The 14,085-nt window shown below is 46.0% G+C and overlaps 1 protein-coding gene and 1 pseudogene across 1 annotated transcript in view; one reads left to right on the top strand and one right to left on the bottom strand.

Moving 5' to 3' along the window:
• Positions 1-14,085, bottom strand: part of LOC118884677 (optic atrophy 3 protein) — a 43,551-nt gene that overhangs the window by 26,577 nt on the left and 2,889 nt on the right. The gene's annotated exons all lie outside the window — the stretch shown is intronic.
• LOC118884679 lies at positions 2,250-3,211 on the top strand (annotated as a pseudogene).

Raw genomic sequence — 14,085 nt, 5'->3', positions numbered from 1 at the left:
AATGTTCCCTCATGTTGTTCAGGTAAACCGATCCTACCCTCATGTTTAGATGCTGGCATTCAGCCCTGGGATTTCTCCCGGAATTTCAGGAACGAGGCCCTCTCCTTCTTCTGGTGTTGCTTAGTGAGTGGGCTGTGAACCCGGAGCTACTGAGGCCATCTGATCCCCAAAGGGAGAGACTGCCTGAGAAAGAAGACCGCACAGAGAAACACAGGGCCCCAGGGCTCGGACTGTGCCTTCCAGGAATTGTCTGAGTTCCTGAATCTAGCTGAGTCTGAAGCTATATACTTCCGGAGCTTTTATGCATCTGACCATTAGCTTAGAATTCTGTCACTTGTAAAATTGTTGAGGGAGGAGTTCAGAGTGAGGTCATCACTCCTTCTTGACAAATATTGAGAGACAGGAGTTTCAAGGAGCACTGAGGGGGAAATTCCTAGAAGAAGTGTGTACCATGAATGTGTATATACAACAGGACGCCAACATCACAGAAAAGAGGCTAGATAGGTCTTCTGCACTGAACAGGTGTTACTTTTTTTTTTAATTTTTTAAAATTTATTTATTAATTTATTATTTATTTTTGGTTGCATTGGGTCTTTGTTGCTGTGCACGGCCTTTAGTTGTGGCGAGTGGGAGCTGTTCTTTGTTGCGGTGCGCGGGCTTCTCATTGCGGTGGCTTCTCTTGTTGCGGAGCATGGCTCTAGGTGCGTGGGCTTCAGTAGTTGTGGCACGCGGCCTCAGTAGTTGTGGCTCGCGGGCTCAGTAGTTGTGGCTCGTGGGCTCTAGAGCACAGGCTCAGTAGTTGTGGCGCACGGGCTTAGTTGCTCCGCAGCATGTGGGATCTTCCCGGACCAGGGCTCGAACCCGTGTCCCCTGCACTGGCAGGCGGATTCTTAACCACTGCACCACCAGGGAAGCTCCCAGGTGTTACTTTTATAAGCAGAAATCAACTTTCTTTGAAAAATAATACAGCAAATTAATTCCTTGCTGTCCTTGATTTCTTTTGTCACCATGACATATTGTCCCTGCTGCCTTCAGGATCAAGTCCAAATGTATTAACATGGCCCTGTGTGATCTGTCCTCGGATGGCCATCCAGTCTCTGCTCTTGCCACTTTCAGCCCCACCGTCTACATTTCAGCCCCAGCAGCCTCGTCTGATTCCCCTCGTTCACACCTTGACCCTTGCACATGCTGTTACCTGTGCCTCTATCTTTCCACTTTGGCTCACTTCTCCTTGAGCTCTGCTATATCCCCTTCTCCCAAAAGCCCTCCCCAAACCCACAGACTGGCTAAGGTCCCCTCCAGGCTTCCCCAGCCCAGCACTGACCCACTGACCACTCTGGATGGTCTGGAGAAGGGCCTGTCTCCCCTCTGAACTGTGAGACCCATGAGGGCAGGGCTGTGTCCCCACCACTGCTCAGCACAGGACCCAGCACAGAGAAGATTCTGGGGAGTGCTGGATGCATGGGTGAGATAGGGATGAATAAAACAAGGCAGGGACAGGGTTTGTTTCACCCCTGTGTCCCCAGCACTCAGCACAGGTATAGAGAAGATGCTCATGGGAGATATGTTGAAAGAATGAGACCAAAAGTGAAAAGTCTGAGGTATAAAAACCTATCAGCTTGGTGATAAAAAGACGCTTTATTCAATCAATGCTGTTGGGACAACTGGACAACTAGGAAAGAAAATAAGATGGATCCCGAGTGGGCTGAGGTATCGGCGGGAGAGTCGGGTGGCGGAAGAAGCCCTTACGGGGACTGGAGCTGCGGATTAAGCCTGAACAAGATGACAACTTCCCGGGACTTCCCTGGTGGTCCAGTGGTTAAGACTTCACGCTCCCAAGGCAGGGCACACAGGTTCGATCCTGGTCAGGGAACTAAGATTCCCGCATGCTTTGTGGTATGGCCAAATAAAATAAAATTTTTTAAAAAAAGAATATTTACCCTGGTGGTGCAGTGGTTGAGAATCTGCCTGCCAATGCAGGGGACACGGGTTCGAGCCCTGGTCTGGAAGGATCCCACATGCCACGGAGCGACTGGGCCCGTGAGCCACAACTACTGAGCCTGCGTGTCTGGAGCCTGTGCTCCGTAACAAGAGAGGCCGCGATAGTGAGAGGCCCGCGCACCGCGATGAAGAGTGGCCCCGCTTGCCGCAACTAGAGAAATACCTCGCACAGAAACGAAGACCCAACACAGCCATAAATAAATAAATTAATTAATTAAAAAAAAAAAAAAAAAAAGAATATTTGAAAGATGACAACCTCCCCAAAGCACTGAGATTCGTGGCAGAGCCCATGGGGAAAAAGCCAGTGAGAAGCCTAGCCGGCACTGGCAAAGTCCTGGGCAAGAAGCTGGAGGAAAGGGGCTTTTACAAGGCCTATGTGGTTCTTGGCTAGTTTCTGGTGCTAAAGAAAGATGAAGACCTCTTCCGGGAATGGCTGAAGGACACGTACGGCGCCAACGCCAAGCAGTCCCGGGACTGCCTCGGGGGCCTGTGAGAGTGGTGCGACGCCTTCCTGTGATGCTCTCTGGGGAGCCCTGATCCCGAGCCTCAGTCTCCAGAGTTTGCAGCCAAGTGAGGACTCCTCCCCCATCCTCTCCAAGGGAAAAGACTGCTGTGGTCGTGCAGACCTCCCGTATACTCCAGGGTCTTTTGGGAGCTCTCTCCCCTCATCATTTCAACTTTTTTGGAATTCTCAGCCTTGCATGCATCTCCCTTCTCCTCTCCCTGCCAAGTTTTGAGTCAGCTCTTTTTGGCAGAACGGTTACTGTCCTTGTAAAGTTTTTTAAGTCAATAAGGTCAGTGGCCTTTGGGCAGCTGGGGGAAGATGGATCCCTACCTCACACCTAACACCCCAAATAAATTCCTGATCCATCAAAGACTGAAACACACACACAAGTAAGACTATAAAAATTACTAGAAGATTATCTCATTCTTTCTTTGAGTTTCTGGTGGCAGAAGATCTGACGCTCAGTGGCCTGTAAGAACCTGGGCTGCCAAGGAGCCCCAAGATTTCTGCTGAGACCGTCAATGGACAAATGATGTTATAGTAACATCTCTGTGTTTCCTCGACAATGATGGAAGCCCTTTTGTCCTCAGAGTCCTTAGATAATTTTCCTTTCACTATTCAATAAAGGTGATGAAAAACAAAAAATAAAAAAATAAAATTACTAGAAGAAAATGTGAGAGAAATCATTTGTAATCTAGAAAGGGATAGTCTTTCTAAGGATGCCACAAAACCTAAAGGTCATAAAAGAAAAGATGAATAGATTTGACTAAACGAAAAAAAAAAAGGAAAAGTTTTTACATGGCAAAAAAACCCCAAACAAATCTCACAATAAACAAAGTCAAATGACGATACTGGAAAAAAAATTTGCTAATTTTCTTATCAAAAGAGCTTCTATAAATTAATTAGACAAAGACCCCCAACAACTTGCTAGAAAAATGGGCCAAGGCTCCAGACTGATCACTGAAAAATTCAAATGACTCCTAAACAGATGAAGAGACATACAACTTTGTTCACAAAGAAATGCAATTTAAAACTAAAATGAGAAATTGATTTCCACTTCTCAGATTAGCAAAGATCAACAACAATAATAGCCCTGTGCATGGGCAGAGGGAGGGGACCTTGCTGCTGGAGGGAGAAGGTGGAGGCAGCTGGACGGTGTCCGCAAACCACAGCTCACACTCCCACAGACCCATACCCAGGACCCACAGACACATACTCAGGAATAATTACAGGGAGACACCCTTGTGTGGGAGCCAAATTAGCATCTTATTGCTTCTGTGTACTCTCAACAAATCTTGGAAAAACTATGCACCCTCTTTATACACTTTGAAGTCTTCATATCCATTTTTTCATCCTAAGTTTAAATTATTGCAAAGAACTTGACTTTTGGCATATGACAGATAATGAATTTTAAAAGAAACCCATTGCATCACTTTTTTAAGCATATGCAAAGGACTAAAGAGCCAGACAAATGTTATACCTACCACGGTTCGTTTTAAAGATACACCAAGCAGCTCTTCCTTAACAGTGTTTGCATTGTTCCTTACTCTCTTGATGTTCAATCTACATTCTACTTTCTCTGCAAAATTTTATCCTAACATTTTTATGCTCAAACGTCCTATTATATTTCTCTGAAACAAAAAATGTGCCTATAAATTAAAATCAAAATTTTCACTCCTTGTGCTCTTAAATTTTTCTCTAAGATTGAGTCACTCTTACAATTACTATTAGTATATCACTGATCAAAACAGCATATATTACACAATTTAATATATAACTATTAAGCATAAAATGTAAATTTTGACCACAGATGCATGCCTTAATACGGTGGACTGGGGAAAGCATTCCTGCCATCAATATTTCAAATTGTTCCTTTGTTATGCTGGTTGTTTTTATACCTGGGGCAATGCATCACCAAGAAGGGAGAGGCGATTTGCCTTTCTTTTCATACTTCTCCCATAATTTCTTTTCTTGGGATCAGAGCCATCGGAAAGGGAGGGAAGGAAGGAAGGAAAGAAGGAAGGGACGGAGGGAGGGAGGGAGGAAACCCAGCAGATTCCTCAGGCAAGTCAGGTGAAGCTAGAGCTCTAGAAAGGATTCCCTTAAAACTCTCCTTGCAGGAGTGCGGGGAGTTGGGGTGAATTCACATACAACAGCATGAAGGCTGCCTGCCAAGTGCCACATAGACTGGAATACTGAAGGCAGCATTCTTTGGGAGAGCATAACCCAGAAATAACCTAAATGTCCACCAACAGGGGCCTGGTACGACCACACTAAGTACCAAGTGCTATAAAAAAAAATGTGGGATGAATTTTCAAGGTTATGTAGTTAAAGAGGAAAAAAATAGGGCACAAAACGAGGTGAACAGTACACAACCTTTTATGTGAGTTACACATATGCATACAGTACACCTAATTATGCACAGAACACCTCTGGAGGGTATCTGGGGAGTGACCTTTGGTGGCCTCCTTTCTAACCTCTGACCTCCTACTCTTCCCATCACCCTCTGCCCCAGCCACACAGGCCTCCTCACTGTTCCTGGAACCCAGCAGGCATGCTCTAGCCTCAGGGCCTTTGCACTTACTGTACCTTATGCCTGAAACACTACTCTCCAAACATCCATACTTCCTCATTTTACTCAAGTCTCTGTAATCACCTCCTCAGGGAGGGCTTCCTAAACCCACTCTAATAGAGCAAATACCTTCTCCCATTACACCTAATCCTTCTTCCCTGTTTCATTTTTCCCTTAGTACCACCTAACATATTTACTTTCTTTTTTCTTTTTTTAAATAAATTTATTTATTTCTTTTTGGCTGTGTTGGGTCTTCATTGCTGTGTGTGGGCTTTCTCTAGTTGTGGTGAACAGGGGCTACTCTTCGTTGCAGTGCGCGGGCTTCTCGTTGCAGTGGCTACTCTTGTTGAGGAGCATGGGCTCTAGGCGTGCGAGCTTCAGTAGTTGTGGCTCGTGGGCTCAGTAGTTGTGGCTCGTGGGCTCTAGAGCACAGGCTCAGCAGTTGTGGCGCATGGGCTTAGTTGCTCCGAGGCAAAGTGGAAATATAGACACAGATGTAGAGAACAAACATATGGATACCAAAGGGGAAAGGGGGGTGGGATGAATTGGGAGATGGGAATTGACATATATACACTATTGATATTATGTATAAAATAGATAACTCATGAAAACCTACTGTATAGCACAGGGAACTCTACTCAATGCTCTGCGGTGACCTAAATGGGAAGGAAATCCAAAAAAGAGGGGATATATGTATACGTATAGCTGATTCACTTTGCTGTAGAGTAGAAACAAACACAACATTGTAAAGCGACTATACTCCAATAAATAAATAAATAAACATCCAGTATAAATTAAAAAAAAAAAAAAAAAAAAAGAGGCACAAGGGAAGCAGCTAACGAGGCTAAGAGCTTAGTGCGCTCTAGAGTCGGGTGTTCCTGGATTCAAGTTCTGGCCCTGCTACTTACATGCTGTGTGAGCTCGGGGAAGCTTCTCAACCTCTCTGCACCTCCACTTCCTCTTTTTCAAAATGGGGATCATAATCCCTGGCTGGCAGGGATGTTGGTGCATTCAAGGCTTGTACGTGAATTAACTGTCTAGTGGGAGATTCAGCATGGCTGCCTGCAGAGACTGGGAATGGGGTTATGCACGGTGAGTGCAAACTGAAACTAGACAATCTGGTCCTAGCTCTACCACTCAGCACCTGTGTGCCCTCAGGCAGGTTACTTAACAGCTCTGCTGCGTTTCTTCATCTGTTTAAGCATGTTAGTGATGGCAATCTACCTCACGGGGTGTGGGGAGAATAAATTAATATACAGAAAGACTACAACAACCTTAGTGCTCATTACTATTAATACTACTTTATATCATTCTGTACTGTCTTATTAACTCCATCCTCTCCTGCCATTAGTCTAGAAGCTATATTCATTCACCACCCTGCCCTCCCATATAGCAAGGGATGGTATGCAACTAAATTCTGGCCAATTAGCAGTGAGGGGAGTCCCCTGGGGGCTTCTGGGAGAATATTTTTCTCCTTGAAGAGCTTTCTCTCATTTCCCTAGAACCCCCGTCCCACATATAAACGCTTGCGCACGCACGCACACACACACACACACACACTTTCTCCCTTTGGACAGTGCAGTATAAAGGTACGATGCCTGGAGCTCCAGTAGCCTCTTTGAGGCTTGAGGGGAGTTACTGCCTGAATACCAAGATGGTAGAGAAGGAAAGAGTCCTCAGGTCCCTAATAACATCACCAAGCCACCAAACAACCACAAAGCCACCTTCCTCCACCAACAATAAACATCCCTTAGACTTAAGATTTGGTTAAGATTTATTGGCTGGGTTTTCGATTAATCACAGATGAGCACAAAAACTGATTTGTGTCTTGTTCTTTCTTTCACGATAAGCATATATTACTTTTATAAATTTAGTAAGTCCCCCCAAAAAACTTCAGAGGAAAAAACCTCTAAAACCCCAAAATAAATAAAAATTTGATTCAATTTTAAAAAGAAAAGAGATAAAAATGCCAACACACGCAGCACAGAATTCAGCACACACTAGGCCTTCAGTAGAAGGTAGCTGCTGTGGCTGTGTGCTCTCAAAGGCAGGACCGAGGTGGGTCTGGAAGCCGGAAGATCACTGAGGAAAGAGGGGAGAGTGGGGGGCTCTGAAGAAATCACCAGCTATGTGGAGGCTTAGGGGTCTGAGGTGGGGTCAGCTGGAGCCAGGGCAGCAGGAACAAAGGAGGAACCAAGAAGTTAGAAACAAGCGGTAAGACCCTAGAGACAGAAGCACATCCTGGGAGGCGGGAGAACACTGGGTAGACCAAGGAGTCTCCAGGACAGGTGAACAAAGAGGGGTGAACAAGGTGTTTCTCTGGAGCATAGGAAGAAAATATCCACTTCCGGTTATGTTTGGTTTGAAGAAAGAGAAGAGAAGGGAAAGAAGAGGAAGAGGAAAAAGTAAGGAGAGGAGGAAAAGAAGGAGAAGAAATTAAGCTTTACTAGGCATACAGAGACACACCCAGATGGACTACAGAGAAGCCCTCTAGCGCCCCTCAGCCGCAGGTGCCAGCATCCTCAGGCGCTGGACCTAAAGGCTAAAGGACTGACACGGGCGCCCTCTCCTGTCCATTCAGCGCATTGCAGCCTGGGCAAATTGATTCCCGGGGACATTCTCAGGTTGCAAATCAAGTCCTCACACCGGGGCTTCTTAAAGAGTCCTGCTCAGAAACCAAGGACTGAAGATTTAACAAGGCCAGCATGAGAAAATTCCAACAAACGCCTCTGCATATAAAGGGTGGGAATGAAACCTGAGCAGGGGGATTAAATTCAGCTGACGCACGCTTCTCTCATTTGGTCTGTAGCTCAGTTAGGACTTTGCCAGCTGTGACAGCTGTGCACAAAGAATGTCAAAACGACTCTCAAAGATGGTTACACTGAGAGTTTCCAAATGCATTAACAATGCCTGTATAAGAAAATATTTTTAGTGAGAGCAAAAATATTTGGAGGGCTATGAATACATAAAATAAAAATTTTATTATTAAAATATTAATTTCGAAAAATAAAATATTAATTTCATCCCTTCCAATTTTTGAATGTTTTTAAATGCACATAATATATTCACAGTAATATATGCCAGTACTATTCATGACTCCTAAATAACTATGTATACACATTCATATTACACACACACATACATTCATACTAGGGGAGAATTGTCAGAATGTTTCCTTAATAGGAGAGCATAATAAAACTGTTTGGAGGTCACCAACAGCAGCCCGCTGTCATGTAACATAACTGATGTGGTGCTCTGGAGATTATAAATAGACTCCAGGGAAGTGGTTTTCAAGCGCTCATGCACACGTGGATCCTGTCTGGAGAATACTGAAAATAAAAATGGGGACTTCCCGGGTGGTCCAGTGGTTAAGAATCCGCCTTCCAATGCAGGGGACACGGGTTCTATTCCTGGTCAGGGAACTAAGATCCCACATGCCGCGGGACGACAACTAAGCCCGTGCACTCTGGAGCCCGCAAAGCACAACTAGAGAGAAGCCCGTGCGCCCCAATGAAGAGCCCGCAGGCCACAACTAAGACCCAACGCAGCCGAATAAATTAAAAAAAAAAAAAAAAAAAAGTCCCTGACTTCCCTGGCGGTCCAGTTGTTAAGACTCCATGCTCCCAACGCAGGGGGCAGGGGTTTGATCCCTGGTTTGGGAAGATCCTTCATGTTGCGCGGGCATAGCCAAAAAAATAAAAAATAGATAAAAAAAATAAAGTGTCCAGCCCTTCCGTCCCCAGGTGGATCCAATCAGGATCCTGGGCAGCTGAGGGGAGCAGGCCACAAGCTCCACATTTTCCCTTCAGGGCATCTACCTTTCAGCTCACCAATCCTCTTAGCAGCTATATTTAGTCTGGTGTTTCTTTAGTTCTGTTGAGCTCTGAACTTCAGTTGTTGTATCTGTCACTTCTCGAAGTTCTATTTAGCTCTTTTTCCAACTTCCTGGTGATTTTTGATTGTACTCATTCGTGTTTTTATATCTGTCCTATTTTATCCTTTTCATATATAAACAGAGCTATTTTATATCCATATCTGATCATTCCCACATCCACAATGTTTGCGGGTCTTGACCTGCCGTATTTTGTGTCTGCTGACTCTCGATCATGGTGCCTGCTTCTCTGTACGGCACATAATTTTTTTATCATGAGCTCATGCGTGCCAGAACTCTACTTGAAGGAATTCTCCAAGGCCCAGGCAGAGGGTGGGGCTCCTCCCGGGAGGGTTTATGTTTGTCCTGGCCAGGTACTTAGGGGCACATAGATCCGGGTTCATTCTCAGCCTACTGTTTCCAGGACCTTTCAAAGAGTATAATTTAAGCCTCAAACCCACATGAGGGACAGTCAATTCTCAGAGGAAAACTTTTTCAAGCTCTACCTAGATGTAAGGCTGTGTGCCTTTGCAGGATGGGATTTGTTTTAGTTCACACTTCCCCTGAGGGGTACCTTCCCCAGGACCTGGCTGTTCACAAGGCAGTCCTCTGTCCAACTTTCCCAAAGCACAGCCTCTGTCCCCAAGGCCATGTGAATCTGTCAATGTCCCCAGACAATCAGGAGGCTTCAGTGCTCCCTCCCCTCCGCGGCTCTTTGCTCTTGCTTTCTCCTTGCTCTGGGAGAAGTCCCTTTTCTTCATTGCAGGTACGACCATTCATTTCAAAGGATGCTTTAAATATTTTAGGAAGCATTAGGTCACAGGAGGCTCTCTACTCAGCCACACTGCCCTCTCTCTGTTGACTTTCTCACTTTTCTTTACTCCAATCCCAGCTTCTGACCAGACAAACATAATAATTGCCCCGTGCTAGTTAGAAATGTTCATGGGAGAGCCCAGACCCTTCTGCTAGGGGCAAGCCTGTGAGGTCTGACTGAGGAAGAGGGACCAACACCACCTACAGGCCTGAAGTACTGACTGCTTAGTTGCAACAGGCCACCAGAGGAGGAATGCACTAGAAAGTTTAGTGTTAAGATGACGATGATGATCAAAATAATAATGGTGCCTGACATCTCTATACATTCAACAAACAATTATGCAGCACTTAAGAGCCAGGCACTGTTTAATGCTTTATGGATATATTAACTCATGGAATATGAGTTATAGTGATATAATTTACAGATACAATTTAACCAGAGAAGTTAAATAACTTGCCCCAGAAGGGACTTCCCTGGTGGCGCAGTGGTTAAGAATCCTCCTGCCAATGCAGGGGACACGGGTTCGAGCCCTGGTCCAAGAAGATCCCACATGCCGCGGAGCAACTAAGCCTGTGCACCACAACCACTGCAACTACTGAGCCTGTGCTCTACAGCCCACGAGCCACAACTACTGGAGCCCACGTGCCACAGCTACTGAGGCCCATGCGCCTAGAGTCCGTGCTCCGCAACAACAGAAGCCACCGCAACGAGAAGCCTGCGCACCACAACGAAGAGTAGCCCTCGCTCGCCGCAACTAGAGAAAGCCTGCACACAGCAACAAAGACCCAATGCAGCCAAAAATTAATTAATTAATTTAAAAAAAAAACCACTGCCCCGGGGCCACATAGAAAATGGCAGAACTGGGATTCACATGTAGGCAGCTCAGCTCCAGAGGCTGGGTTCTTGACCACTCCGCCCCACTAAGTTACTGAGTTCACTTTAAGTCACTGAACTTGGAACGTGCCAGGCCTGCGCTGAGGGTATTCACGCACGCAACAGATCCTCCCATCAGACCTATGAGGTGAGTGCTATACTGTGCAGAGGAGGAAAACGAGGTACAGAAAGGCGGGGTGACTTGCGCGGGATGCACAGCAAATGGCAAAGCAGAAAGCTGAGTGCAGGAAGCCTTTATCTGGAAGCAGGGTTTTCAGCCTCTGGACAGTAATGCCCACATATGCTAAGAACAGATTATCACAGCCAGCACTAACGACCAGATACACATGCTCTGGGCCAGGCCTTGATATCCACTGGCTCTTGGACCCCCACAAGAATCCTGGGAGGTGAGTTCTATCATCACCCTCATTTGATAAACATGGACTTGGAGTCTCAGAGAGGTCAAGCTGCTTGCCCAAAGTCACACAGCTCATTAGTGGCTCCAAGATGCCAAGCCAAGAGTGTCTACTCTGTGGCAAACTGCCTTTGGTGACTGTCCGCATCACGCCCTGTGCGGTCCCCTCTCACACTCACTCTGGTCTGTGCCAGAGCTGCTTGGACCGATAGCGTGTGCTGGAAGTGACACTGTGTGGATCCAGGCCCTGCCCTGAAATGGCCTGCAGTTTCTGCTTCTTCCCTCATGGAAATCTAGCTCCTGGGGGCCCTGAGTGACCATGAGAGGCGAGACCACGTGGAGAACAGAGGTCCTGAGACAACACTGAGACGGAGAGAAGGAACTGGCCATTCCAAGATCCCAGTAGAGCCTCCTGATGACTCCAGGCCCAGCCGCCCTCTGACTGAAACCCCCTGAGAGACTACCAAGCAAGACCGGCAGAGGAACTGCCCAGCTAGCTCAGTCAAGCCACGAAACTGTGAGAGAAAAATAAAACGGTCACTGTGTAAAGTCCTTAAACTGTAGGTCAGATTGCTTTGTAGCAAAAGAAAACTGAAACCAACTCCAAAGCCAAAACTTGTAAGAATGATCACAGAGCTAAACTCTTCTGAAAAAATTATCCCAGCAGCCGAATGAATTGTGTGGCAATTTAGTTTCCTATTGCTTCTGTAATAAATGAGCACAAACGCACTGGCTTAAAACACACACACGTTATTCTTCTACAGTTCCAGAGGTCAGGAGTCCAAAACGGTTCTCACTAGGCTAAACTCTAGGTGTCAGCAGGCGAGAGTTCCTTTCTGGAGGCTCTAGGCTCTAGGGGAGAATTGTTTCCTTGCCTTTTCCAGCTTCTAGAGGCCGCCTGCATGCCTGAGCTCAGGTCCCTTCTCTATCTTCAAGGCCAGCAGGTAGCATCTTCAAATCGTCCCTTTCTGTCTCCCTCTTTCACCTGTAAGGACCCTGTGATTATACTGGGCCCCACCTGCATAATCCAGGCTACTCTCCCAATCACCAAATACCTGAATCAATCACATCTGTAACGTCCCCTCTGTTGTGTAAGGCAACACATTCAACAGGTTCCTGGGATTAAGATGTGGGCAATCTTGGGGGGGCCATTATTCTGCTTACCAGAGTAGCAAACTGGAAAAATGACCAGTGTTCCTCCAAAGGAATAAGCGGAAACCAACTGGAATTTCCCACTGCCCAGAGACCTCCCACAGTTCCCCTGGCAGCATCCCGCGGTGCACTTGCATGAGTGGCCGCAACCTTCCTGGCATCACCAACCTCTTTTATTTTCTCTCCCCCAGAAATCTTGTTGAAAAAGATCTTTGTCTCCCCAACACAGCGCATCATCGATGATTGATTATGCTTCTTGCATTTACTGTTCTTTCTCAGGCAGAAACACCTACCTCTCCGGCCCCTATTGTGAGGAGACCGACAGCTAGGCCTACCCTACTATGTCAAAAGAACCTTAGCCAGGGACTTCCCTGGTGGCACAGTGGCTAAGAATCTGCCTGCCAATGCAAGGGACATGGGTTCGAGCCCTGGTCCAGAAGATCCCACATGCTGCGGAGGAACACAACTACTGAGCCGCGCTCTAGAGCCCATGAGCCACAACTACTGATCCCACGTGCCACAACTACTGAAAGCCCGTGCGCCTAGAGCCATGCTCCGCAACAAGAGAAGCCACCGCAATGAGAAGCCCGTGCACCACAACGAAGAGTAGCCCGCCCCCCCACCCCTCGCTCACCGCAACTAGAAAAAGCCCCGCACAGCAACAAAGACCCAACGCCGCCAAAAATAAAATAAAAATTTAAAAATAAATAAATTAATTAAAAATAAAAAGTGTGAATATGAAGAAGTCAGGGCATACCAACGTCGAAAAGCATCTCCAGCCAGAACCTGTCCCCCACTGAGCTCCTGGTACTTTCTGTCCAGCCTGCCCCTCCTCCAGTCTGCCTGTCACACCCAATCCACAGGAAATCCTGCCGCCACTACCTTTCAAACAAATCTACTGCTTATTCATTACTAAGGGGAAAAGGAAAGGTTCTTTTAGCAGTCACCACCTTAACCAAGGGATCCAAGTTACCGCCACAAATGACGGAACAAACATACATCAGGAGCCCCCTGAGGTGATGTCCTTAGGTGTTCTGTGGTGTTCCTGCCAAATATGCTCAACGTGAATCAAATCAGAGGAAGCAATCAGAAAACCCCAGATTGCGGGACACTATGGGACAACTGGCTTGGACGCTTTCCAATGTCAATGTCACAAGAAAGGACAAGGATACTGTTATAGAGGAGGGCCAGCAAACTTTTTCTGTTACGGGCTACAGAGCAAATATTTTAGATTTGTGGGCCATAGAAACCCAACTCTGCATCCACAGACAATGTACAACAAATGGGCAGGGCTGTGTTCCAATAAAACTTTATTTACAAAGACAGGCAGTGAGCCAGATTTCCCAGCCTGCTGCAGATTAAAGGACACTAAAGAGGCATGATTATCAAATACAGTGCATGATCCTTGAGCTGACCCTAGGTTAAAAATAATAATAATAAACAGCTAAAAGGACATTTTGGGGACCAGAATATGAGCTATATATTAAATATAAGCAGTATATTAAACAATATTGTCATCAATATTATTGTTATCAATGTTAAATTTCTCAGGTGTGACATTGGTTCTGTGTCATATAGAATGCCTTCGTTCTTAGAAGATACGGCTGAAGTATTTAGGAGTTTAGAAGCATGTCCAAAACTTATTTTCAAATTGTTCAGAAAAAAAAAAGATTGTGTGTATACATTCATACACACATACATATATGGTGGTGAAGACAAAGCAAATCTGCTGAAGACTAATAAGAGACGAACTAGGTGTTGAAGGGCATATACCTGATGACCATACCATTCTTTCTTTCAACTTTTTCTCAGGGTTTGAAATTTTAAAAGAAGTAGTTGGGGAAACAAATTTTCTCCGGGATCTGGACCCCTCCTCCCCACT

The sequence above is a fragment of the Balaenoptera musculus genome, chromosome 19, assembly GCF_009873245.2.
Source record: "Balaenoptera musculus isolate JJ_BM4_2016_0621 chromosome 19, mBalMus1.pri.v3, whole genome shotgun sequence".
Classification (NCBI taxonomy): Eukaryota; Metazoa; Chordata; class Mammalia; order Artiodactyla; family Balaenopteridae; genus Balaenoptera; species Balaenoptera musculus.
This window is presented reverse-complemented; position numbering and strand designations above follow the sequence as displayed.